Source organism: Helianthus annuus, chromosome 16 (assembly GCF_002127325.2).
Source record: "Helianthus annuus cultivar XRQ/B chromosome 16, HanXRQr2.0-SUNRISE, whole genome shotgun sequence".
In the NCBI taxonomy this organism is placed as follows: domain Eukaryota; kingdom Viridiplantae; phylum Streptophyta; class Magnoliopsida; order Asterales; family Asteraceae; genus Helianthus; species Helianthus annuus.
In genome coordinates, this window is record NC_035448.2 from 126,426,674 (window position 1) to 126,450,713 (window position 24,040).

The following is a 24,040-nucleotide window of genomic DNA, read 5'->3' on the forward strand; positions in this document are numbered from 1 at the left end:
CATCGAATTATGCAACGAAATCGAGGTTAGTAAAAGGTGTAATTTATATTGGATATGTATGATATGGTATGGAAAGCTTAAATTTTAACAATTGGCATAAGAAGAGAATATGTCAATAAAAGTGAATTTCAAAATGTTTGTAATGATCGTCAGGTGGTATTGAACTTAAGTGCTCATAACTGTGGAAATTCTGATAGAATATAAAAGACGACAAGTGTCATTAAGAAATGCTAATTTTGATGCTCGGCTTGTTGGCCATGTTCATTTGAACAAGACGTTGTAGAAAAGATACGCATGGCGTAAATAACAATAGTAACTATGGAAATAATGCTTAGTCTTCGTGATTTAAGTATGGATAAATAAGTTAAGAAGGGTGAATTTTAGCTATAATAATAAGTCCTTGAATGATTATAGTATGCGTATGGTAATATATCGACCCCTCCTATAAGCTTAAAGGTAAACGGAAGTAATGATAGTAATGGAATGCTTAGGACGGCTCATAGCGAACAAAATGAAAGATAGCATATGATGTATGAGTAGTATGAAATAAATCGATTTATTTCGATTAGCTAATACATGAATGTAATATGCTTAAATAGGAAGTTAGAAACAAACCACAGACTAAGGTTTGTATAATTAATAATTGTATACAATTAGAATAAAGTCGATGAAAGAAACGTTAGTGATGATATGTGTTAAGAGCTAGTATTATAAAGTAAAAGACACTAATAAGAGCTCTGGAGCAGAGTCTGACATAAGTATAATTATGAAAGTAATTTACGTAATATGAGGGCATAGGAACGATGTGTACAATTACGTTCATGCATGAATAACACCCTTGCCAAAATCCCGAATGCGTTTAGGTGGTAGTAAGTATTGTGAATGAACAACCTGAAAGGGGTAAGAGTAGAAATGGTCTAGCTTTGAATGTGAAAGGTTTCGAGGACGAAACCTCATTTAAGGGGGGTAGACTTGTAACACCCCAAAACCCGAATGTTTATATTGTTGTACGTCCCTTTAGGATATATCATGAAATAAGTAACTAGGTTAATTAACCTAGTTAAGGGAAAGGTAAAAAGCTAAGGAAATAAGAATGAAGTGCAAATTATGTTTTATTATCAAACTTGAGGGACTATTTTGGGCATTATGAAAGATGAAATAAATAAAAATCAATTAAAACACAAAACTCACACACTGATGTGTGTGAGTGTGTCGTCCAGACAAAAGAAGAACAAGGGGAAAACCCAAGTTCATGATGATCAGCCAATTGATGAGGAAATTGAAGATGTATAGGATGCATGTATCAAGATTTTCGATCTCTTATGTGTTCTTCACAATCAAGTAAGTTAAATTTTGTGATTTGTTGATCTTGCATGAAGTGGGTTATTGCTTAATCCACGAAGTAGTATGGAATTAAGCATGATTAGGTGTTAGAATTGCTATATAAACATATATTGTGTATGATTTCGGCTAATTTGATGTTCTAAGATGAAACCCATTTGTGATGGTGAAGATGGCGACATTGATATATCATCCATGTCCAATTCTTGTTCAATAATGATGTACTATGTTGTGTATGATAAATTCTTGTTAGATGAATTAAAAGAAATGTGGCGTTTGATATGTTTGATGTTTATGTATGAATGATACTTGTTGATTAGTATGAAAATTTGATTAATTATGAATAAGCTTGGATGAATATACATAAATTAGTTGTACATTGTGCATTAAAGGGTGTACGCACACCAAGTGTTTGATGAAATGCTTAGTATAAGCTAACATGTGAAATTATACGCTATATAATGGATGAACATGTGTAGAGTTGGATAATAACGTGATTGATGATAATTAAACATGAGAAGATATATTTAAGAAGGATTTCGTAAGATGGAATAGTTGGTGGTATGAATTGGGTTGAATTATGAATTAAGAATTTGCACTCTATGCTTGAATGGTGATGTGCATATCATATGTCGGATTAGTGACTAAATGGTAATTTGGATATGGATGTGCACTAAACGGGTAGTTTATGGGCTTACTAGTGAAGAATGATGTAGGGATTATGCTAACTACTAGCTTTGAATGTGGATGACAATTGTAGGATCATGAGACCTTTAGTTTATATTGATTTGGTTGTATATGAGCATGATGTAACTTGATGAATCATTTGCTTAAAACATATTGCATGATGAATATGAAATGTATATAGTGCCATTAGTATAGCTTAACATGATACGAGTATGAGAAGATGTGATCTTGGGTATATGCCTTATGCTAGTTAGATTTGACTAATGAAAGTCAATGTTAGTAATAGTTGGTAAATGTGTGTCAAATTGAATGGGCATGAATACTAACATTATTATGGCATGACAACATGAAAGAATAGGAACCAAACTAGCATGGACCAAGCATGGAAGGCAAACGGATCAAGATGAGGCAAGGAAGCGGTTACGAACACGGATGCACAAGGTAAGTGATTTCCGAATCACTTCTTAGTTTGTTAAGTAAGGTTATGTTCTAGTTAATTAAGCATAATGGTTGAGACAAATAATGGATGGGTTGTATGAAACCAACGATTTCGCTAAGTAGATGTAATGGGTCAAAAATGAGGTCTTGATGTTATAATGAAATGAAGAATAAGAAATGTCTACGGAATGGTAACCGGGTAACGGGTAGGATTGGGCATAAGCACGTTAATGGGTGAGTGGAAGTACGGATAATGTAAAGGTTTTATAGCTATAACGTTCTTGTAAGTTTTGGGCTAAATCGAATGTGTTGTTTGATGAAAATATGAACGGGTCAAACAAGTCATAAATGAATAATAAGTCGATAGTTCATATGTTAAGAATTTCCTTAATTCGGATATGGGATTTCAAGTCCATATGATAGAATGTGAATTTACAAGCATGTAGGAAGAAACGGGAGGTTAAACGGGTAAACGGTTCAAAAGTTATGCGCGTTTTAGTGCGTACGGACGACGAAACGAAGCTGCAGAAAAATGCATTTTCTAGAGGGCGTCGCCGACGGGCATGGGGGCGTCGCCGACGGGCCCTGGAAAGTCAGTTTTTGGCTGACGGGCTATTTGACTGTCTACGGGAGTTTTGGGCTACGGGTATTTGCAAGGGCCGTCGCCGACGCCCCTAGGGCCGTCGCCGACGGCCTCCCCATGTTCAAAAACTTGAAAAATGTTATCTAAGTTGATTTGGGTATAGTAGGCTTCGGTTTATCATTCGTGGACCACGACGGGCCTCCCAAACATGATTTTGATCGTTCCTTAGACGTCTAGGGGCTATGAATCTAAGTCTAAGTACCATGTAATTAATGTATGGATATATAGGAGGTATGTAGGATCTTGAACGAGTACATAAGGGTATAAGTACATATGTATGACGTAGTAATGTATGTAAGTATGTTGACGTGTATTTATGTATATGTGAATATACGTATGTGTGTATGTACGTATGTAGAGGCGTAGTGATGTGTGTGCGTATGTAGATGTGTATATGGTATGTATGAATGTATACATGTACGTAGGGATATAGGAGGGTATGTACGTATGTAGATGTGTATGTATGCATGTAAGAAAGTATGTATGCATTATTTATATACGTCGAGTATTACATTATTAATAGTGTGCTTTGAGGATGAAAAGTAATGCAGGTACGTTATTGAAGCCTCACCAGGATATGGATACACAGATAAAATGCTTAAAGTTGGGAAAGATAACGAAATGGGAAGTGTACGAGATTGAACCTTGTTTATGTTTTGGTGTACTAATGTTATGAATGTATGTGGCGAATGCATGTTGTACGAATCCCGGGCGGTTATCACAAAGAATAGAGATCGAAGACCGAGTCACAAGATAGATTGTACGGGAAACATAGAGTATGTGCTTTAGCAAATAGGACTTATACCTTATTTTGTAAAAGATACATATTAAAACAAACTTTCAAGTAGGTAAAGATGTTTGTAAATGAAAGAAATTTTATGGTACGAATTTCCGCTGCGTCTTTTCGGTTAAAACATGTTAGGCGTTACATCGACAGACGTAGTGCACCAACAGACTCCCCCTCGGATGTTGACGGAGTCTTCGAGTCTTCTCAATTGCCTACCTACAGTCTTTATCGGTCTTCAATCTTCCTCTGAAAAATTTGTCATTGCAAGAATACTCATTCTCTATCTTCATCACTAACAAGCTTTTCTTTCTTGATAGCAAGTTCCAGGATCAGTACTGGCTCTAACTGCTTCCTCAACTTTTGTCTTCAGACTCCCCCTCTCAATCTGCTGGGATTGTAGTCTGGAATTCACAGCTTCATACTAAGATCGTGGACAGGCTTCCATCAGGTTCAAGATCATTACCTGACTCTATACTATTTCAGGATCATCACCTGGCAAATATTTACCTGCACACTCTCTACCCATACATAAGTTTCTTCAAAGATTAAATCTTTTCAACAATTTAGAAACTATGTTGATAAACTACAGTAATGATTTTGCATTCAAGATCTTTACTGGCTCTTTTCAAACAAACATATCAATCATCACATACTCTCTCCCAAACCTGTTCTTCAAGTTTAGCACTTAGAACTTCGAAAATCAGCTTCTCAACACCAGTTGTCGAAAATCTTTTTGGATTTTCTAAAAGAAAGTACCACTTGTAAAAAATACGAAACAATGCAGAAATGAAATATTTACAGACAATATTTTTGTGAGTTCGTGCAAGAGGATCATATCAGTTTTAAGACATATCAACAACACCGTTAAGCTAGATTTCATTTTAAGTTCTAAACAATTTACCTAGATTGTCAGTATGTTTGTCCTCTTAAATTTTCACACAGATTTCAACTGTTTCAAGATACGCAATTAGTGTCTTAGAAACTTAAACTTATCCGTGTGTCCCACTACTTGAATATACTCCCGTATCCAGATCCCAATATTCAGTCTTACAGGTGAGTATACCACAGATGATATCTGTAAAGGGGTTATGTGCGAGGGCCGTGAGAGCTCAGGTCGATACTTCCGTATACGCAGAGAGATGACGGCTTCGACTTTCGGTGTGTCCCCTTTAGAGGATCTTTTATTTACAACAGCAGCGACTATCAATTTTATTGTTTCATCAGCATGCTGAGGGCGAGCTTATATTTCAAAGCTTTTTGCGGAAAGCATTATCCGGGGACTAGGTCAGTATTTCCATACAGCAGAAGTCCTGGGATAATACCCCAGATATCACTGAGCATAAAGACCTAGTATCTCAGAATAAGGGACCTTTCAAACAAGATTTCAGGGGTTACCTATATATCCAAGCAGTTTTGTTAACCCACAGAATAAGCAAGTTTGAAATTTAGGTTTATATCTCTTTACAGTTTACTAAATGTGCGAAAATCTACTGACACATCCACAGTAAGATTGTTTATTACATTTAATCTTTACATTTCTTTAGCGTGCTGTGATAGACCACTGATGTACTATCATTTCCTCTTTTATGCAACAAGAATTAATTTTTAATTTGGCTTTTTTCAAATTTTTGATGTTTTTGGATTTTCTGAAAATTTCTTACTCCCTCTAAAATTCAAATACATCTAATGAAAATTGAAAACAAACTATACAGAACATGACAACTGTTATCGAATCGCCTCAATTCTCCATCCGTTTTGGCTTAAACAATCAGAACTCCCCCTCACAACAAACTATTTTCCCATAATGATTTCAAAACACTCAAGTTTGTTTCAATCAAAATGGTTTTTCCGGAAAATAAGTTTGATGGATTTTACCACTTGTAGATTTGTCAATTCACAAAATTGGGGATGTGGTTTATCATATTGTTTTACCAATCTTTTGAATGAAAGTTAATTCAAGTTCAATTTAATGACCTTGATTAACCACTTGTAAGATCAATCTCAACCACTAATAGGATTAACAATTAAGCATTTCAAACCTGTCTTTCAACCAATTACCATCCTTTGGTTGAATTCTCAAGGTGCCGATTCCTACTCCTCGCTTACAAACCTGGGAGTTCCGGCAAGTCCTACAATAACTCAAACACAGATTAAGAAGGATGCCGATTCATGATCCACGATTACCAACTTGGGATCTCCGGCAAGTCGGGTTTTTACTCTTTGAAAAATATATCCACCCAAGCCTGACCTTCCTTGGGTGTAACAACTTCTTCATCTTTACTTTTAACGGACTTGTGAATCCCTCTTTTGGCAGCATAAAATTCTTTAACACCTTTGGCCTTACCATTGACCATTTTGCCAAAAATGTGTTTCACATTTCCGTTGAAAGTCCTTTCAACATCAAATTTCTTCTTGTCATAATAAAATTGATTTGAAATTTCAACTTTTCCAACTTTCTTCGTAAAATTTTCAGCACGCAATGGTGGAAAATTTTCATCGTTCATAGTCGGAACTTTTCTTTCAACCTTTTTCTCAACACATGGCTCCTCTGATTTTGTGGAATCAGATTCATCACCAGAATTGTTACCTGAACCTTTCACAGCCCATTTTTTATTTGGCACATTATCTTTTCTTTTCGAAGTACTCTTTGAACATTCTCCTTTCTCAAAAGTTGAATTTTCAAAGCCTGTAAACTTTCGGGTTTTCAGTTCAGTATTGTCAACAACTTTCTCTTTCATTTTACCAGAGACTTCCTGTTTTGGTTTGAATGTCTTCGGACAATTCCTAGCAACATGACCAACGGTTTTACACTGAAAACAGGTTCTCTTTTCAATCTTCTCCTGAACAACATTCTTCTTCAGTTCGTCTTTCTGCCCCTGTGAAAGTTTAACTTTCTTTTCTTGAATTGTCTGTTCTTGAACTTTAGGTTTTAGAACCTTCTGTTCATTGGGCTTGACATTGACTGGAATCTTTGCCAATTTTTGAGACTTAGCCCTCAATCTGTCATTCGATCTCCTTGGGCAATCTCTGGCAATATGACCTCTGATGTTGCAATTAAAGCACCTTCTTGTCTCATAACTCCAACCTTGGCAGTTAACAGCAATGTGTCCTTGATAACCGCATCGGTAACACACCCTGTTATCGTACCATGTACCACCTTCACACCATACGCTCAGATCATAGCATTGTCTGGCTTTGTGGTATTCCTTCCTCATGTTTGCTGGATTTGGATTTTGAGCACTGTGGTCCGACCTGCACCACTTATTACCAACAATTTTTGAGTTTTCAATTTTTACTTTTTGTAATTTTTCATTGCGATTGGATGATCGATCTGATGAACTTTTATTATGTTTTTGAACATTTTTCTCATTTTTAATTTTTTGTTTCTGTTCCGCTTTCTTCTTCAAAGGTTTTTGCTTAGAGCATTCACCTTTTTCAGTTGATTGCAGAACAGTTTTCTGAAGTTTTTCTTTTAATTTCAAAAACGATTTTTGTTTTTCAATTTTTTCATTTTCATCATCAGATTTCTCATCACAATCTTCAACTTTGACATTGTCAAAGTTTGTGACATTGTCACTTATTGGAACAGAATTGATCGGTTTTGGACAAGGAAAATTCAAACTATCTGATGAAGTCACAAAACCTTTCAATTTCTTTTCAAGTACACCAATCTTGCTTCTGGAATTCTCAGCTTCTTTTTCAAGCTGAGATATTCTTTCAAGATGAGACTTGATTGAATTTTCATTCTCATTCTTCATGTTTTCAAGAACAGACTTTTCATTTTCCAAAACTTTTATCTGTTCTTGAAATTTCGTTTCATTTGCTTTCGGATTCTTGTTTTCCAGCTTAATCCAGAAATCCTCATCTTCTGAAGATTTCTTTTTGCTTTCAAAATCTTTTTCTAACTCTTTGATTTTCTTTCGAGCACATTCACCTTCTTTTTCAAGTTTAATAATTTTCTGAAGATGGGAATTTATCATTTTTTTTGTTTTTCAATGTTGTTTTTGTTAAACACATTTCTCCCATCTTCAAGAATTTTCATTTGATTTTGAAATTCTTTTTCAATTCTTGATTTTTCAATTTCAAAATTTTTAATCTTTTCTTCAAAGACTTTTGCCTTTTCTTTCTCACTTTTGTTTTCAGATTGCAAACAGTTCAAACCAACCAACAGTTTGTCATTTTCAGTTTTTAACTTCTCACAATTTCCCTGCAACATAAGAATCTGTTTAATATCAGTTTGCTTCTCGTCTTTCAACTTCTTGACTTCCGATGTCAAACTTTCCGCATTTTTCAAGAGTTTTTCATTCTCAGTCTTGAAGCTGTCACATTTGAAGCACACTGTTTCAGAACTTGAAGTTTCATACTTCACAAATTCTTCAACCTTTGGCACTTGTTCTTTCTCTATCTTATATGTACCTGCACCAAAGATTGTAACAAAATCAATAGAATTTCCATTATCATCAATATAACAACCTCTTTTCATATCATATATCAAATTTCTTTTTGCTGCCCAACAAACATTGATTCTTTTGTTTATTTCTTTTATCACATCTAAATTCAAATCATCCAAATTCATTTTTATCTTATCCAATACATCTCTCTTCTTTTCATATTTCTCATAATCGTGATTTTTAAGTTTTCTAATGAATTTATTCAGAGATAATTGTGAAAAATTATAATTTTCTCTCAAATTTTTCAAGCAATCATCCCAATCAGCTGATAATCCATTAGCAAACTTTGATATCTTATCAGCTTCTGTTATTACTATTTGATTTTCATTCAAATAGTCAATCAAACGATCAAAACGTTTCTCCAAATCATCCAATTTTTCATCTTTCTTACTCAGAAAACATTCAAAACGTTTACACCAAACCTCTTTGGGCAATTTCTGATAAGAACTACTAAGATATCCTTGATACCAATCATTCAACCTTTTAAGATCATTGTTTTCCTGCTCATCAAACCTCATTGTCATTTTTCAAATAATCCCGACAAAACTTTGTTGTTCACAAAAGCGAAATCCCAAGATGTAAGTGACACAAAAGCGAAACTACTGGAATTGGTCACTGAAGCGAAACCAATTGGTTCAAATAAGCGGAACAACTGATGTCTGATAAGCAAACCAGTGTTGTTCAACCAAGCGAAACTGATCTGTTCACAAAAGCGGAACTATCACAATTGTCCTTTGAAGCGGAACCTTTCAAGCGAAACCTTAAAAGCGAAACTCCAACTTGTCACTTGAAGCGAACCTTTCAAGCGGAACCACTTGACATTTTGGAGCGAAACTATCTAAATATTGTGACACAGAAGCGAAACTATATGGACAAATAAGCGAAACTATTAGATGTTCGAATAAGCGAACCCAAGTCCGAAGCTGATTTGATCCATTTTTAGTCTGTATTTAGCTCCAAAACTTTCCATGGTTTGTTAGTGTCCAATATCACACAGTCTGTGAAATTTTGAGCGAATTTCGACTGTTAAAACTTCCTGAACTGATGAAAGAAGGTGTAGAAATCAGAATTTTTGAGCGAAAACGAGCTAAACGGTAAGAACTCTTCCTCCTGAGCTCTGATACCAATTGTAGGGTCGCTTTCGGCCCTGTTTGAGTCGATCAGAAGAATTCCTATCCAAATCAAGAGGCGGAAACTAATGATTTGGTGCGATTTTAGTCGAATTCACTTAAATTTGTTGTTGTATTGATCAATAACACGAGTACACGTTCAGACAGCACTTCGGTAGCACTTCGTGGCTTACCGGAAGAATACATCTCTAACTATGTTCTAGGTTCCGCTTGAAATGACTGCCTATTTATAGGTGACATGGTTTCGCTTATACAGACATGTACGTATAAGCGAAACTATTATGCTTACATAAGCGAAACCTATACACATGACATACAAGCGAAACTATGACCATGACACATAAGTGAAACCTAGACTATACCCTATAAGCGAAACCTATACAATCACATGTTTCTAGGATTTCGTGCCATATCTAACCTATACAACACTAAGACTCGATGTAAGACGTAGTCGACAGACGTAGTGCACCAACAAAAATGGAGGTATATGACCTCAAAGTTTCTGGAACAAAACCTCACTCTAAGTCATTCAACATTGAGATTAGTTGGTAACTTGAAGATGTTCCAAAAACAAAGAAAGATGAACATGTTTGAAAAGTTTTTAAAAGAATCAAGAAAAATCCTAATTTGGACCTCAAAAATGGTGGTTTACCATCTTTGTTTAGCTTGGTAAACATGTGGTAATACTGCTAAAGGAAATCCAAAGGAGGAGAAGAAGAAAAATGCAAGAACAAACCCGAAACTCACTGTTTTGAAGCTTGAACAATCTGTTCAAACTTGATAAATCTGAAGTTTTAAGAGTGTTAGAGAAAGTGTTTAGAATGTGGAAAGTGTTTAGGAGGGGGTAAGGGGTTATATTTATAACTGGGATTAGAGTTTAGGTGTTTAATGAAGGTGGTTGGGAGTTAGGAAGGAGGGAAAGATGGTTTTAAACACAAAATTCGCGAGTTGCTAAAGAGTCTACCAGACAAGCCCCTTGCGAACCGAAAGGGTACATGGTTATGGTCCGCACGGACCTGGCAAAAGTACTGAAATTCCATTTTTGGTCATTGGACTTGTTTTGTTGGTTATTTTGTGCTATAAATGCATTGTTTGGCATATTTTAAGCATTTTAAGGTGTATGTAGGTATGTATAATAACAAAACATGTATGATTACATTCTGAAGAATATATAAACTCGCTGTATGGCTTGGTTTGTAATTAAATCACGTATTCGTGATTGTTTACATATTATGCAAGCATGATTAAACAAAAATAATACAAAATATGATTTCTATTAGGGATCGTCATGAACTTGATAGATATGTTGGTCTGCATGACATTTTGATAATGGCTCAAAGTGAACCTAAAACTTATCAAGGTGCAATAAAAGGGTTGGAATATGAGAAGTGACTTGAGGCTATGAATGTTGAGATTCAATCCGTGTATGACAACCAAGTCGGGTACTTAGTTGACCTAGCTCTCGAATGTCGGACAGCAGGAAACAAGTGGGTTTTCAATAAGAAAATTAACATGGATGGGAAAGTGCAAAACTTCAAAGCAAGAGGTCATTCACTTGGCCCTTTACTCGCTCTTAAAGTTAATAGGTGTATGTACATTGAACATGTGGGAAGGCCAAAGAAAAAAAGAAGAAAGACTGTTGATGAGGTTCAAGAATGTTTTGATAAGAGAGGTAAGTAAGATTACAAACAATGGGGCACCACAAAATGCAGCAAGTGTGGGAACCTTGGAAACAAAAGTAGAAGCTACAAAGGCCAAGTAGAGCCAAGTGCAAGACAAGAACTCGTTTCACAAAGATCAACACAGGGTACACCACAGACTACTCAAGATTGAATGAAGTTTGAATGAATTATGTTAAGACAATTTTAATGTTTTGTTTGTTATGGTTTGAGACATGTTTGAGACAATTTTAATTTATGTTTGTTGTTGTTTAAGACATGTTGTAATGGTTGGTAATGTATGGAATATTTATCATTTGCTTTTGGAACAATTGGATGTGTAGTTTGATATTTGAAAGTCGAACAGTCTTGTTGTATGTAAATGGGTCATTTGGATGTGTAGTTTTAAAAGCCAAACATGGTCATTTGGATTTGCAGATTGACATATGAAAGTCAAACAGGGATGTTGTATGCAAATGGGTCATTTGGACTAGCAGATTGACTTATGAAAGTCAACAGGGTTGTACAAGTGCATATGGGACATTTGATGGTGCGGTTCAACTTATGAAAGTCAAACAGGCTAGTTGTATGCATATAGGTTAACAGTAAGAAACAAAGGAAACCAAGAATTGTCATCTCTAAATTTCAACATTAGAAACATAATTTAGAATCCAACCATTACACTATTACATAACACAATTCTGAATACAAACATTACAACTAACACATTTCATTTCCAATGACAATCGTCGTTTGACCATTCAGAATCTGATTCATGCTCGCTTTCATACAGATCATGATATCAGTAGCCCTCACTATCATAATCCTTGGTTTCGTAGTCATACGCTTCTTTCAAAACCACACTATCATAATCCATCTCTAGATCCTTTCCGTATTGTTCTTCAAACTCTTCGACGAAATTGTTGTAATCCATTTCATATCTTAGTTGCAACTCTTTTTCGAGTATGTTGTATTCACCCACTTCCTTACAAAAGTTATCTTCAACCACTTCTTTTTTTGACTTCCACAAGTTCAAGTTCTTTATAAACCTCAGATTGAGCATAGTTACAACAATACTATAAACAATATAAACATATAAATCAAAATAATCAACAAATGTGCATGAAGATCACCATATAATTCAAATTAAACAAAGATCCATTACAAGGTTTCCAATAGTATTGACATAGATACATTTCAATACTTGAAAATATAGAAAACAAATTGTTACCAACCGATTCCTAAAGAAATCTTCCATTTCATGACTTGCGTAGCTTTTGTTTTGACCGTTTCGTCTTTCATTTTGATAGTTTGTACCAAAGCTAGAACTACCGTCTCACATCTTGGACATATGGGAGTACCAACCCACCTAAGGAAAACCACAGTCTCCCAACTGTAATTCAAATATCAGATAGCTCATACAAGTTAATCAAGAGATTGTTACATATTACAAATGTTAAGGATTACACAAATATATCAACAAACCATAAACTCCCAACTGTTGGTCAAATATATCAAATTCACAGAGTATACAAGTCAAACTGCACATACACATATTATACATGTTCATCAAACAGCTTACACACACTAATCAAACACATTATTACAAATTACAGAATCCAACAATCTCATGCATCTCATCACTCGATCACATTGATCAACACATTATTACATATTACACAAATCACACAAACAGATTATACAATTTCATCAAACAGGTTCATTACAAAGTAATTAAACACATAATTACATAGTTTGAACACTTACACAACATACGAATTGACGTCCAGGATTAGCATTAGTCCCGGACACCTTGTAGCAGGTTCTTGCACCACACGAGCATTTCATTTCTGACTTATGTGACCTGAATTACAAAGATGAGCTAGACGAGAATTGAAACATTGTCACTTATTGAAGCCGAATGTGGAAGATGAAGGCTCAATGGCTCGATTTTGAATTAGGGCTTAGAACATTGAGTTTGTCTAATCAATTGGGTATATAAGGAAGAAGTTATTGGATAAGCGTGTAAGAGTCATTTCACACACATTTTGAACTGTAGATTGACGGACCTTGACGGCAGGGAGGCATTGTGCAACGTTTGGAAAGTTTGGGGTTGCAAAACTGAAAGTTTTTGCAAAAGGAAGGCAAAGTAAAATTTACCCCAAACCACATAGAGGAAAACTGTAATTCACTCAAGGTTCAACCTTTATACAAAGAAAATCAGAGAGACATATAATGGAGTTTTAAAAATGATATAAAATATCCAAATTAAATACTGAATTTTGACTATTTATACCAACACATTTATCCTATGTTCCTCTCAACAAATCATAGACGTAATGTTGTGTTTCTACATTAGAGTCACTAAGGGGTTGTTTGTTTACCTCTTAACGGGGCTCTTAATGGTTCAGACCTCTTACTGGTTCAACACTTAATTGTTCAGACTGTTTGTTTCGCGAGCGGATGTCTAAATGATTCAGACATTTGCCTATGAATGGTTAAGCATTATACCAAGTCTGAATGGTTAAGACCTCTAATCTGAATTTGTCAGACATTTGCCTCTGAACGGTTAAGCACCCTACTATCTTAGTGGTTCAGACCTCTTACTGGTTTACCACTTAATGGTTCAGACCTCTTACTGGTTCAGCACTTAACCATTCAGAAGTTGCCAAACAAACCCTAAGTGAATTAATATAAACTAGTGTGATACCCCGCGCTTTGCAGTGGACATTCGGTCGATAGCAGTTTGATTTAGGATGGTATTGTTATCGAAGGTGAAAACCCGAAAAGTCATGATAAAATAATAAATATTAAAAACAATAAAACAATTATGTTCCTGTTTTGAATTATACTCGTTCTATGACAAACTATTTAACTTTCACTTTCAATTTCAATGAGTTTCGACAATCGAATTTTGAGCGAAATCCAACAAAAAATTCTCCATATAACCAACTCTTGCTCTTCGATTTTTTAAGATGCAAAAATAGGTATCGAAAATGTAATCCTTATGGTTGTTGAGGAGCTAAGAGTAGATAGCATGATTTTAAAACGGTGAAAACGTACAAAACGAAAAGATATATTGTATTTGAGTATCAAACTATAAAAGAAAAACAAAAAGAAATTTCTCTAAGTTGACTTTAGTATTTCTACCCCTTTTATTACACTAAAATCCAACACAAACCTTTACACTAAAATCTAACATAAACCTCCACATAATATATGATTGCATTACTGTAAATAAATATTAATTGGGTGGCTTTTGATGTACTATAAGAAAGTTTTAGAATTGTTATATATAATATACATACCTATACTTATTATTATTATTATTATTATTATTATTATTATTATTATTATTATTATTATTATTATTATTATTAAAAAGACAGGCCAAAGCAAATAAATTGGGCAAAACCATGTGCTACAGGTTACATATGGCCAGTACATGTATCAAAGCTAGTCCTACAATTAAAATGTACAAAATCATGTTCTTAGCCTTTAAACATCGGTACAGGATCATGTTATGTGTTTGATTGATATTTTGATACTCATGCAATATAAGTATGATATGTTTGATTTATTTAGCTGTGTTATTAATGAAGTAAGTACACTATAGTCTATAATGATCAGTTAAAATAATTATAAATATTTATTATCTACCAAATTTATATTTGGATTTTGTTTGTCCTTGTGTTGAGACATGAGTCGATAAGCCGTAAGCTGGAGGCAGCCAGGCAGGGACGAATAAGCTAAAGAGCTAGGTACCGGGTACGACCAATTTTAAACTTCTGGAGGCAGCCAATCAGGCAGGGCCTTTGAGTATGGTCGGCTTACTTTGGTGTCGCAGGGTCATGCAATGATTTAAATGTTCTCGAGTAGTCTCCATTGGTAGAGGACTATATTTATCAAGTTGCGAAAGCATCTTTTTATGCAAACAGGAACTACTACCTGCATGGATACTATTTGTGCGATGGAATTTATCCTAGATATTCAATTGTCGTGAAGACGTTCAGAGATCCGTACAATGAAAAAAGAGCTTACTTTAAAAAGGTTCAAGAGCCTTCGCGGAAGGATATTGAGAGATACTTTGGGGTTCTTCAACAACGGTGGCATTATTTGAGAAATCCTTGTCGTGCATGGAGCAAAGAAAAAATGAGAGATGCTATGTACGCTTGTATAATCTTGCATAATATGATTTAAGGAAAAGCAATATGTCAGAACTATGTACCTGAAGACGTTCAGGAGTATCCCCAAGCAACAATTGAAGAAAGAGTGAAGAACGCACATGAATTGTGGTCTGAAGCCGCACATAGTGCGTTAGCGATTGATTTGGTTGAACACGCGTGGCATATTCCAAACGAGTGAGAGCAAGAATCGGATGACGAAGAAGACAAAGATGACGGGAATGGCCATAAGCGAAGACGAGAATTAATAAAATATTATTAGTTTTAAAAATATTATGTGTATTTGTTTTATTGTTTATGTAATTTTTATTTAATTAATAGAATATTATTTGTTTTAAAAATTAAAAAAAAATAATTGGGTAATTATGGGAGTGTCACGTGTCAAACAACGCCCAAGGGTGGGGGCATTATCCCATTACGTCCATTTCTACAAAATGCCCCTTTGTTGACAAGTAGGGCTGTAAATGAACCGAACGTTCAACGAACAATTCGTGAACCGTTTGGCAGAAAGTTCGTTTATATTTGTTCGATTAGCTTAACGAACGAACACGAACAAAAATTTTCGTTCGATTAGCTTAGCGAACGAACACAGGCATCGTTCGTTCGACTGCGTTCGTGAACGTTCGTTAATATGTTCGGATACGTTCGTTTGTGTTGGTTTGATTATATTAAAAAATAATAAATAATAAACCTTTTATATAAACATACTGAAAACTTGAAACCCTTTTTTTCTGAGTTAGCTAAACTTTGGACATTCTAAGACATTTTTGTGGATAATTATGTCTAAGTTAGTTAAACATGATTCATCGTTCGGTGGTGTAGTAGACTTCCTGTGTTTTGATTTATCGGTTGTATTAAACTACTTATAGCCAATGTTTAAGGATAACAATGTTTTTATTTTTTTTATTTTCAAATTAAATGTTCGTTTGCATTCTTTTTTATTTGCTTGCGTTCATTTGTGTTCGAGGCCAGTGTTCACGAACTGTTCGTGAACAACTGAATTTCCTTAACGAACGAACACGAATATAAACTTATGTTCGTTATGCGTTCGTGAACAGTTCGTGAACATGTTAATTTCCTTAACGAACGAACACGAACATGGCCTTGTTCGTGTTCGTTCGGTTCGTTTACAGCCCTACTGACAAGGATGACACGTGACGAAAAATGCCAATAAGTAGGGCATTATTCACTATAACCACTACACATGGTCTAAGTATGTTGATTAAAGTTGGATTGACAACTAGATAAGTAGTATCAATGGTATCTCAGCATAGGGTGGGTGGACGGTGGACCTGTTCAACAAACCTCGGACGTTGTATGTGCAAGTGTCCGATACTCTATGGTAATATAACATCCTAGTTTTGAGATAATAAAGAAATATATTATTGATGTTTTGAGATAATAAAATATATAACTGATATTCTCAACTCTTTTTTATGGTCTCTATTTATTTTATTGAACGGTTATGGTGTATGGGTTGAAAATAAAGATAAATCGAAGTTTAGATCAAGACTTAGCTATTGATCCATATAATCATATCTACCCTTAAACATTTTATTATAATAAGAAAAAGAAAGAAAAAAATATCAATATGATTTGATTGGAGGTTGTGAAACTGGTTAGAGCACAAGCAATAATTTTCTTTACAAGACTGGAAAGAGAATGGAGCGAGTTAATTTGACATAAGTTTCAGCCCACCAAAATAAATCAACGGTTCTGGGCCGGTGCTTTGTATTGCTAAATGGGCTTGATGGGTCATTTGTTGTGCACATGGATAGTCATCGAGGAAAGCAACACTCTGCTGCAGCTACTACTCTACTCTGCTTTGCTCGACATATAATGTAGCCCACGAAAGGGGAGTTAAATATATTATTTTAACTACAAATTTGGATCACTGACGGACCACTGGAGTATTATCGTGCCACCAGCAAAATCATCCGATCATATTCATCTCCACTAGGCAATAGCTAATTTTTCCACTTGTGTTCTTAACAGACCCGTTGGAAGGGAGATCTACCCTTCGACCAGCTGACATTCTGGTCTTTGGATGGGTAGGAGGAAAACACGCATGTGTGCATCTAACAGGGGTTTCTCCGCTTGTGGGCTTAGGGAGTTGTGCTTTCACAGTGGGTCAGGCTGCTTTAAAGGCTGCTTCGGGTAAGGTGATCAAGCATGAGAAAGCATGCCTTGACAACCAGCACGTGTTTATCCCATTTGCTTTTGATACTTTTGGTTTTCTGGCGCCAGAGGCTGTGGACCTACTTAGTCGAGTTCAAAGGGTCATGCATAGTAATGTTATGACCCCGAGATCTATGGACGTAGTTTTTAAAAGGCTTAGTTTTGCTATTCAAAAAGGGGTAGCGGCGCAGCTTGTAGCCCATTTACCAACTATCTCGATGTAAATTATTATAAACCCATTTCTATATGTAATTTAAAAAAAAAAAAAAAAAAAAAAAAAACTTATGAACTTTTTCCAAACATGAATGTGTTTTTCTTATTTTTGCGTAGGTTAATTATCTATCATTTACATGTGTTAATCAAGACTAATCGCTAAAGGACCAGGTTAACAACTACAGCGTTGGTTTAGTTATCTATCATTTACATGTGTTAATCAAGACTGTCTATGTATATATTTCTTTGTACATATTTGAGTTTAAGTTGAAATATTGGTTTAAAATGATTAATTGTACCTATTGGAGTGTGTTCAAATAACTGAAAGTATTCAATTCTCGATTTATACGTTTTGCACATTTATATGTAACACCCCGGCCCGATTAGGAGCAAGATCGATCTTTAAAAACTTTAAAAGATTTCGATCTAATCTTTTAACAAATTCCCAACCACTTATGCGATGAATCCGAAGAAGATCCCAAGAACACGGTGAACATTCCAAGACTTGTTGAAGATGATCTTGGATTTCAGTACACTAATCAATAAACCAAGATCAAAAATCAGTAATTTTAATTCGAGAACACAAAATGAACACCCGTAAACTTCCAAACAGTCCTTTATCTTTAGTTTTTCACGAAAAAAGGAATCATATTCCAAACAAAAACTGTGGCTTTTTGAGAATCTTGAATCCTTGATATCTAAACCGAGCCTTAAATGACTTCAAAGGCTCTAATACCAATTGTAAGTCCTTAAATCACAAATCTTTAACAGAGATATCAAATAAACAAATAACTGACCAAAACACTTGTTTGTGTGATTCAAGAATAAGAAACACGAAGAACATTCAAAGCATACGGTTTCTATTAAGCGTGTTAATCATCTGACACTATGGAACACATACAAAACCGCTAACCTAGACTAATGATAAAAAAAGAATATATAGTCTAGCTTAACCTATTACGGCCCACATGGCCTAGCTCAAACAACCTAACCCATCGCAAAGAGTTTGCGATGTGGGACCCCCTAAAAACCCGAGAACCCATTGATTCGATACAAAAGCCTATTAATTATGACCTTACAGAGATGATCAATGCAATGGTGGTTAGGACGGTGTTAGGTAATGGTGGAGGTTAACAGTGGTGAGAATGGAGAAGAAAAATGCAAATAGCTGTAAAGCATATAATTTAATTTTGGCTAAAAGTGATTTAGGTATTCTTACATTATTATATTTAATTTAATTTAATTATTTCCGTAAATATTATATATCATATATGCACTTTGATTTGATTTGGAATTGTTATGCTTGTTTAATATGTAAGTTCTTAGGCGTTGTTTGTTTTAAAGGTGCTTTGTTGAACATATTTGTTGATTACTTATGGGATTTGTAGGAATTGGTGTGTGATTGTGTATTGATGTTTTTATGGCTTATGATTATACCAATTGGTTGTAAACAAAATGTTTTTGAATCAAGAAATCGGAAGGTATGAACTTGGTTACAAATCGTAAGTTTGCAGTAAACAAATGTGATGACTTCTAGTGAAAATGAGTCTATTCTTTTTAATCATGTGCAAATTTACATTTGTTGCCTTGTTGGTTAAGGAGGATGGTGATTATGATGATTATGGTGATTACACTTTGATAATTTGCGAGTACTTTGAAAGCTGAATGCTTTCATCTTCACATACTTCAGGAAAAGGGAAAATTGTAATTTTAAATGATAGTGTACCTATCACTGTTGCTGATTGATTTAGCTGCAGCCTTGCCTTGGTGTTGTCTTGGTGTACATACTTGTTCTAAGGGAGTGTAGAGATACTTTTCATAGGGTTAGCCCTTCCATATGTTAGCGGTCATTTACAACTATTCTTATTAGCACTTAGTACATTGTATGGTTGTTTGCTCGGATTTTTTAGCTTTGTTTTATGTATCTTGATTACTATACTGTATGAAAACGAGGTTTTTGGAGTTGGGGGTCTTAGCGGTGCAGCCTCTCTATCCCCTAGGTTAGACGGAAGGCTTGTCCCTATCTCACCCTCTCCATACCAATAACTATTAACTCTAGTATGAGTAGGATTAAAGTGGGTACATTTGTATGTTCGTTTGGTTAAGTGTGAAGAATAATATATAGCTAAAATACATTTTAAGGGAACTTGAAACTAATTGGTTTAGTATAAAAATTGAAGGGGAATAAAAATTGATCTAATAAACATCGTTTTGGTATCATTTATTCTAGGGGGAGATTGTTGGACCTATAAAAGAATAGATGATATTTAAAAGCCAAAACATGATCATCTGATCAAGAAATAAACAAATGATTGAATTAGTCTCTCCCCAAAGATAGTGAATCTTGAACATCTAATCAGAACATATGTTGAAGATAAAGCAACCATCTAATCAAGCCTTGGAACCGTTGTTCAAGAAGAAACAACATCTGTTGAAGGCTAAAGTCTGTTGAAGCCAAAGGTCTGATGAAGAAGACTAAACATCTATATGGCGAAATAGATGTTTGGAATCAAGCCAACAGAGTATAGCTCTAGCAGTGGTTTCTCAATGTAACAGTATTTGTTTTATCAGTATTTATCTGCACAATTAACATATATTAATAGGAGAACTGAATGAATAGTGTCATATAGTTGGTGGCACCTGTTTATTGGGCTGCAGGTACAACTGGCCACGTATCTTTTCCATCCCACGTGTCTCACATATTTGTAAACCTATACACCAAATCACTATTCCACCTCTAGATTCTTGAAACCTGCTCACACTTTTCAGAATCAACAAAAATGGAGAGGGAGCCGGAGGAAAGAGAGAGATCGGAGAAGAAAAGGAAGACACACGACGTCCGGAGGGGAGAGAGAGATCGGAGAAGAGATGGAAGAGAGGGATCGGAGAAGGATTCCGGCAATGGCGATGGCTGATGGAGATCGAAACCGCAATTGTGTTGTTGAACACCAAAAACCCTAAATCAAAGGGGGATAAGAGATCGAGGCGGTTGTCATGTGGCCTGAAGAACGATGGGGCAGATGATGGCGTTTGCAGCCAATGAGTTCATCTAGGGTCCCGGCGAAGTTCCAGTCAAGCTCCGGTAAGTTGATCCGTCGTAAATCTAAATGCTTTTGTTTGTATTTCTGTAGTTTTCATACATTTTTATTGTAATTTTGGTTACGGCCGCGGTTTTAACTCTGAGTATGTTGGTGCCTCTGAAAAGTTTCATGTTGTCTTTCATCAGGCTCTCTTACCCTTACTGAAGGGTTAAAGCGTTATGAATTTGATGATATTCAGGTTAGTACGTTATATTTGTACAGATGTTCGTACCTGTTCTAGCAGTATTTGCTAATTACTAGCAACAAAACCTTTATTAAAATCAGAACTAAAAGTATAGTTATACTCTCCAATTTTTTTGCACGTGAATTAAAAATCAATTTTGTCCTAGCAAATAGAATGTAACAAAAACAAACATCATCTACAAACATGTTAATTTGGGTATACTTGAGTTATCCGCTTGCAGTTTGATACTATTAGATCAAATAGAAAAATTTTGTAATGGACTTGTAAGTAGATGCATACCAATATAAACGAATCATGCGTCACTAAAAACTTTACATTTATTCCAATAAAGACCGTTACAATTAAATCTTTTGATTATATGTTGACCGTTACAATTAAATCTTTTGATTATATGTTGACCATTACAATTAAATATTTTGATTATAGGTTTATTTAAGTAATGAAACAGAATCAATATGACCATTATAGTATCAAGCAATGAAACCTAAGATTAGAGATACAACTGGATCAATTACATTTGATGCACTGCTTTTGTTATACCTAATTGATTTTGTAGTTTATTTCTGTCATGAGGGTATTTAATTGGAATTTGGTAATTATATTATATTTTCTTTTTATATTTGGTCTCCATTTTTTTAAAATAAAGTTTAACTTTTTATGTATTTAAGAATTCACCTGAAGACGATGGTTGCCTAAGGTCGCCTCCGGTTTGACGATGACCCCAGTGGTAACGGAACACCCGACTATTACTCTTCCTATTGAAACTTTTTTATGAATTGATGGTTGCAAGCTGTTTATATGATTTCAGTTTATATAATCTTTCTCTTTTCCATTTGACGATTTTCAGTCCCCCCCCCCAAGAAAAAAAAACCAAGATCTTCATCAATGGTAAGTGTGAAGTTATTTGAATGCTCTCCTTTTCAGATTAGACAACCTAAAAAATTAAGGTCATCATTTTGAAATTTTTTTTTTGATCGTAGTAGTCAAAACTTTATCTCATCTTCTATTCGTGAATCTGCATCACGATCACCTCACGAACTCTCCTACCATGGATGCTCTTATTTCTCACCAACACAGGTATGTTTTCCATTCTAATTTCTACTTTACTTGCAATTGATGATTTGAAGTTTATTTATTTGGAATACAACAATACTTAAATTCGTCTGATGAATAGCTTCGATTTCATTGATTGTTCAAGAGAACAACTTTCACCATTGGGTAGGCTAACTTGCTTAGCAAATTAAGTCAATTTGTGATTTTTAATACCCGGTACTCCAGCAGTCATCATACTATGATAGTTAATTTTCTTTCTCAATAGAACTAAGCATAATGACTTTGACAATGAAAAGGTCAAACTATAACTGTCGTTGATCAAAGGTATGGCTATGACTTATTTCTCAATAGAGTTGGGCATAATAACTTTGACTATGAAAAAGTCAAGTTATAACAGTCGTTGATCAAAGGTATGGCTATGACGCTGGTCCGAATCTCAAACAGTCGTTAGACAAACCCTCAAATGATTGTTTAACCATTTTCGAGGATTCATGTGTTTGGCTCAATCTTTTTGGAAACTTCTAGCGTGACGTTCCAAGGGATTTTTAAGAAATATTTGAGTGTTGATGATGTGATGGGGACTGAGTTGCATAGTTTTGTTGTGTCAAGTGTAGGTGTGCTTCAGAGGCAGAAAGCTATAAAAGAATGGTTTGGAATACATAGCTCATACGCCAGAGTAAGAGAATAAGAAACAAGGCAGACGCTCTTTTATTCTTTTGGTATTCCTTTTAGATTAGACCAATACTTGTAACCTGTTGTGGAGATGTTTTGATGGTACTATGGTATTGGTAATCGAAATAAATTGTTCAATTTTTCTGTCCATTTGATATTGGTTTTACAGACCTCAACAACTCTTCTATCTTGTTATATTATTTTTCCGATGTCTTCGATCTATTTGACTATTTGAGTATGTTTGGTTAAATACCAATGGTTGTTTCGTCTTGGTTTAACCCGGGCACATATATCGCTCGAGTTGGAAAGCGTAACGCAAATAATCCCCGCGCGTTGAGGTGGAAAGCGTAGCGTGGGAAATCCAGCGCTTCGAGTATTTCAATTAACGAAAAAAGTAGCAACGGTAGCTAGCTTAAGAGTAATATCACAAATAAACCCGAGTGAACCAGGCGCAACGTGCCGTTTAAATAAACCCAGTTTAATTAAGAAACACACTTTTCTCCAAAATCTGTTTATTTTCAAAAACTTGAGAGCTTTCATAATCAGTTACCTGTTCCATCTCTATGATTACACTAAAAAGCTATATTTTCTATTTCTTTTTCAATTAAATAATACTTTTTATACTCTTATCATTACATTTTCTCTCTCATCTACTCATAATCATTTTTAAAAATTAATAAAATATTATAGAGGGTGAACAATAACCCTCCAAATTTACTGATAAACAATAACATTTCTCTCCTTCACTCACAACTACTCTAAAAATATAGAGAATGCGCTAACATAAATATAGAGAATCGATTGCAAATGCTCTCACATATCTCATTCTGTATCTTTATCTTACTTACAAACACTTATTTTATTATTGTTTCTCATTTTATATACTCACATTATAGAGATGTATAGTAACACTCAAAATATAGTTGGTTATTGCTTATTCACAAAAACCTTTGTTTAAGTTAGTTTCTCTATATTTCCACTAAATTGTAAACAAAGTTTGTGTTTTAGTTAGTTTCTCTATTTCTTCCACTAAATTGTAAACAATGGATTTAGAAAATGTAAATAGAATTTAGAACATTTATGTAGTGTTTGGTATGCAGGAGTGGGAGACGGAATGAAATGGACTATTTCAAAGGAATGAAAAAAAACATATGTTTGATTTGTCAAGGTAAGGCTATGGGGTGTGAGGGTCATGGATTGGAACATTATTTCCACATAGGACCATTAATTAAATGGTATACCACCCTCCCTCCTTGATTGATGGTGGTTCCCATGGATTAAACCACGAATGCCACGACCCTCCCATTTGAAAATTTTAAG

The 24,040-nt window shown here is 34.8% G+C and overlaps 1 long non-coding RNA gene across 2 annotated transcripts; it reads left to right on the forward strand.

Moving 5' to 3' along the window:
• Positions 1 to 21,644: 21,644 nt before the first annotated feature.
• LOC110934634 lies at positions 21,645 to 22,870 on the forward strand. Of its 2 annotated transcripts, XR_002588509.2 has the most exons (4): positions 21,645 to 21,722; positions 21,843 to 21,883; positions 21,976 to 22,072; positions 22,663 to 22,870. It is a non-coding gene; the product is annotated as an uncharacterized LOC110934634 (long non-coding RNA). The 2 variants fall into 2 exon arrangements; XR_002588508.2 differs by lacking the exon at positions 21,645 to 21,722 and having other exon boundaries at positions 21,734 to 21,883.
• The last annotated feature ends 1,170 nt before the right edge of the window (positions 22,871 to 24,040 follow it).